Source organism: Salvia miltiorrhiza, chromosome 3 (assembly GCF_028751815.1).
Source record: "Salvia miltiorrhiza cultivar Shanhuang (shh) chromosome 3, IMPLAD_Smil_shh, whole genome shotgun sequence".
In the NCBI taxonomy this organism is placed as follows: domain Eukaryota; kingdom Viridiplantae; phylum Streptophyta; class Magnoliopsida; order Lamiales; family Lamiaceae; genus Salvia; species Salvia miltiorrhiza.
Genome location: NC_080389.1, coordinates 62,886,447 through 62,891,562, shown reverse-complemented (window position 1 = coordinate 62,891,562; position 5,116 = coordinate 62,886,447). Strand labels below are relative to the sequence as shown.

Genomic DNA, 5,116 nt, shown 5'->3' with positions numbered 1-5,116 from the left:
TTTCCTTTTACAATATAATTCTAATCCCTGAGAAATTATAATTGTTTGCCTAAGTCTAGTTGACAGATGTAAATTTCAGTGCCTTCTTTTTCCATTTTCAGGTTAGGCTGAGAAATTATTTAAGAGGTGGTCTCCTGTGCACCCGGGTGCACCGTGCACCTAGGTACAAAATGATACTAACAGTTACACTAAATGACACTAACACTAACATTATCTCGAAATGACACTAACACTATTTTGTTTTACAAATGACACTATCATGTTATATAAATAACACTGTCGCGAAATGACACTAACACTATATTGAAATGACACTAACATTAAATGACACTAACATTAAATGACACTATCATGTTATCGAAATGACACTGTACACCCGAGTGCACTGTGTACCCGGGTGCACAGGAGAATTTGTGAATATTTAATGCAGTACTATGTTTTTTTTAAAAAGGAAAAAGTTTTGTTGGAAGAGTTCGATGGAACTTTTATTAATTACTCAAATAGTTAAACTACATACTTATTAGTATTGAGAAACTTTATTAATTACTCAAATAGTTAAACTACATCATTTTGCTTCTACATATGGCATGTGATCACTGAAACCTAAGATAATCTATATTGTTCAAACTTCAAACCTAAGATAATTATATTTTTATATTTTTATTCTGTTGATAATATCAAAGTAGTTAAATCATTATTATCCCTAATTATAGTTTATCTATCTCTTTATATATAGTACAAAAAGTAAATCGATCGATAACTTTATTTAACCTTACTATCTACAATAGCAACTGAGCTATATCGTGGTCCATGTAACATTTAAATCCCTCAATTTTATAGCTTTTTTCAGTAAGTTTTGTTTAATTTTCTCTAGAAATAATATTTTCTTTGAAAACCAAAAATAATACTAGCTCTTTCACCACCCGTGACTAGCTAATTAGTGCATGAAAATGGAAACATGGTGAAATTGCACTTCAATATATATCACATGGTGTGAAGACTCCCAAATTAGTTGTATCACTCTTCCACATAAACGTTTGGGAAAGACTCCCAAAAAAGGCAATTATCAATTTTTTATCATCATTATAGTAATATCCCAAAACGTTTGGGAATTTGATAATATATATCCCGATTTTCTGCATTTAGTATACATGCAATAGTTGCTTGGCTAGCTGTCGTTAAGTTATAAATTTGGTTTGTGGAGGGAATTTCCAAACTATATACTAATTCTTTCTTTAAATCACTTAACCCAAAAAAATCCCACAACTAGAAAGCAGAAATAAATTTATTTGAATGTTTGATGGTATGGGTTGGTTAGATGTCACATTAAGTATTTAATTTAACCCATCCGCTATGGGTTTTTAAAAATAGGAAAATGCTAAGAATAGGTATGTACAAAATCAGTCTATTCTCACTCAAGAAAAACGTGTTATTTCCTTTTATTAATTAATTTATTTAAAAAATTGATGCCCATACCCCTATAAAACATAGCAAAAAAGGACCCTTAAAAAAGTAATAATAACAAAAGAAAGATGCAGACATTTTGATGCAATTGTTTTCTCGTGTGTTCATCAACACAATATACTCCGTCCGTCCCAACGAAAGCGGTGCGCTTCTTTTCGGCACGGGATTTAAGGAGAAAAAGATTATAGTGTAAAAGTGTGTAAAGGTGTATGGGACCACATTGCTTGTAGTGTAAAATTATTACCAAAAAAAAAAATGCACCACTTTCATTGGGACAGCTCAAACAGGAATACGCACCGCTTTCGTTGGGACGGAGGGAATAATTATTAAAATTTCGGTTCATTGATTTGATTAGACTAGGGACACGTTTAATTTCCTTTTACAATATAATTCTCATCCCAGAGAAAATTATTACTATAATATATTGTTTGCCTAAGTCTAGTTGATAGATGGAAATTTCAGTGCCTTCTTTTTCCATTTTGGGTTAGGCTGAGAAATTATTTAATAAACTTTTTTTGAAAAAAGGAAAAAGTTTTGTTGGAAGAGTTCGATGGAACTTTTGTGGTATTTAAAGGAAATAAACAAATTAAGAAAACTGCATACTAATTACTCCCTCCGTCCCAAACGAAAGCGGTGCGCTTTTTTTCGGCACACGAAAGCGGTGCGCTTTTTTTCGGCACGGGATTTAAGGAGAATAAGATTGTAGTGTAAAAGTGTGTAAAGGTGTGTGGGGCCACATTGTTTGTAGTGTAAAATTATTACCAAAATAATGCTTATAAATTTCTGCTTATAAATAATGCTTCATCCCTTCACAATTCTTCACACCTCAAACAACTCTCTCTCATCTCTCACTCTCTCTAACTTGATTCTCTCTCTGTAAGCTATTGTGATGGCGACGATGTGGATGATTGTGTGTGCGATAATTTTGGTGATGGTCGGCGGCGAGCAGCCGGCATGCGACAAGGTCCCCTTCACTCCACTTCTCAACGCTACTCAGAAAGGAGCAGGTTAATTCATTCACAATTTTTTTTACATGCATTAATTAATTTCAACATCTAATTAAAACTACATCTACTGATTTAATTATAAAAGATAAAATCTAAATTTTTTTTACCTTTTATAAAACATATAAATATATCAATTTAAGATATTTTTACCCTTATATATGTCGAGCATTAGCGTATTTTCTAAGAATGCTCGACTCGCAATGTTTGAGCACGTCCAACATTGGAGTATTTACCATTACTTGCTAGACTTGCAGAAGTCGAGCATATCGAGCATTAATATATTTATCACAAATACACTAATGCTCGACATGCTCGAGTAATGCATGCATATCGAGCATTAGTGTATTTACAACTAGTCTAGTTGACGGATGGAAATTGCAGTGCCTTCTTTTTCAATTTTGGGTTAGGCTGAGAAAGTATTGGTCACCAAATTCCACAGCCAAATTGGGAAATTTGGTGAGTTTAATTACTTTTTATGTCATTCTATCTATCTTTTTTTTTCTTTCATACAAAATACTACTGAAAATAGATATTGCTAATTAATATTTACATACTAATTTTTCTTGGTAAAATTTTTGCAGACCATGTTGGAGGCCTTTGCAGATTGGTATTTCGATAGAAATTCGGTGATTACCTTGATCAGCACATATGCTTCTCGAGTTTTGTTAATGATATTTTAAGAATTTTAATTTGAAGTTAATTGCAACTTGTAAGAGAGTTTTGGATGTTAAAATAATGGTCCATTTCTTTAGAATATATACATTGCTGCATAACCTTTAGAATCCAAGTTAATTAAACATCTCACTCAAAATAAAAAGAAGACAACACAAGATAATGCTTGAATATAATTAAAATAGAGAAAAAATATATATTTATTATTTATTCACGATTATTGTGACGTTACATGTATAGTAGTAATTCTAGCAAGTAAGGTTTAAATAATAAGCCCCTTGACAATAAGGTATTTCCCTAGCTTCATTAAAAAATGCACGTTGATTCTCTTTACAAAGTAGATCATGGATTAGTTTTTGTTTATAATCACAAAAAACCTGTTTGCCATTTAAATCAGCTTGTCCATTTACTATCACACCACTAATAACGAGGAGAATCAAGATTTGAATCATGATATTCAATTATAATTCGAATCAAAGTATTTGAAATATTCTCTTTTTAAGATGTTTTTGAAGTGACGAATGCTTTCAGTATTTATACTAATTTGGCGAAGCTAGATGTGTTTCAATTCAATTTAATTATGCCGACTATAGAGACCAATTTTTTGCCTCGGTCATCCAGCTCCACGTATGTTGAATTTGACAACTTATATATAAAGTTTTGAACAAATATATTTTCTAATAATATAAATAATTAACGATATGCAATAATTTGCGTTGCAGAATATATTTTCTTCAAATTTAAAAGGTTATGAGAAAATCCATAATTTATTGAAAGATGTATTTTACGGAAAATATCCCTAAAAAAATAATGTTTGGAAGCTTGCCTTCTAACAAGTGTCGTGTTTTTTTTTTTTTTGGGATAAATTCTAACAAGTGCCGTGTTAATTTAGAGTGCTATAGGAAAATGATATCAAATTTTCAATTTTATCTTTAGATACAAAGTATTTAATCGCTCGAATTAATGTCATGCAATTATTAAGAATAAAAAGAGTAAATTTACTCACTTTCTTGATATAAGAACATTGATCGGTGGAGATAATAATTATTCGTGAACGGATAAAATATTTTTTAAATATGATCTATTTGACAAAATACATAATGAAATCTAAATACTAACGATATTGAGATTGAATTTTGAGAGATAAGATATGGGATTGATTGATGGGAGGATATACACAAATTCGGTGGGTGTAATATTTTAGGCTAAATTTAGCAAAAAGAACCCTAATTTTGATTGAACTTTAATACCATATGGGGTCCAAACTTTGTGAATTTCAAAGATGGGCCTTGCCAATTATTTTCACCAACACAATAACAATTTTGAGAAGAAAAAGGCAGAAAATGTGGGACCCACAACAAGCCCTCTTTTCCTTCTTTCTATTTTTGGAAAATATTGAAATAATTGAAAGAGCTTTTTAGCCATGGGAATTGTGACCTCATTCAATTATTCGAGTGCAATTTTAGCCATGGGAATTCGAGCTTTTTTAGCCATGGGAATTGTGGGTCTTGTCTCAACCCCATTCAATGTGCAATTTCTTGGAGTTTGACATGACTAGTCTTCCTATACATGTTCCTCATTCAATTATACGTACACATGTGTAAATATAATTTCATGAGATTTTATGATTATAGGTTTTACCATTCATCGAGTGCATGCAGTCTCATTTCATCTGTCAATTATTCGTATATACAATAGAAAATGTTACATAAATATGTACTAATAGATACTAGATAATCATTTTGCATGACTTAAATTGCATAGAAGGAAAATATACCTAACAACCCAATATGTATTTCAAATGCAAAATTCATACTTTTTGTTAGTACACACATTCATTGTTATAAAAGTTTATTTATATTGTCTAATAATGCTTGAACTTGATCAAATATGTAAAATTACTTAAATTTTTGAAACATTTCAGTAATATCCCTATTTTTCGATTAGACACTTCCAAATTTTTCAACCACTCA

At 30.9% G+C, this 5,116-nt stretch overlaps 1 long non-coding RNA gene across 1 annotated transcript; it reads left to right on the top strand.

Moving 5' to 3' along the window:
• Positions 1–2,119: 2,119 nt before the first annotated feature.
• LOC131015486 (uncharacterized) lies at positions 2,120–3,216 on the top strand. The gene is made up of 2 exons (XR_009098546.1): positions 2,120–2,927; positions 3,053–3,216. It is a non-coding gene; the product is annotated as an uncharacterized LOC131015486 (long non-coding RNA).
• The last annotated feature ends 1,900 nt before the right edge of the window (positions 3,217–5,116 follow it).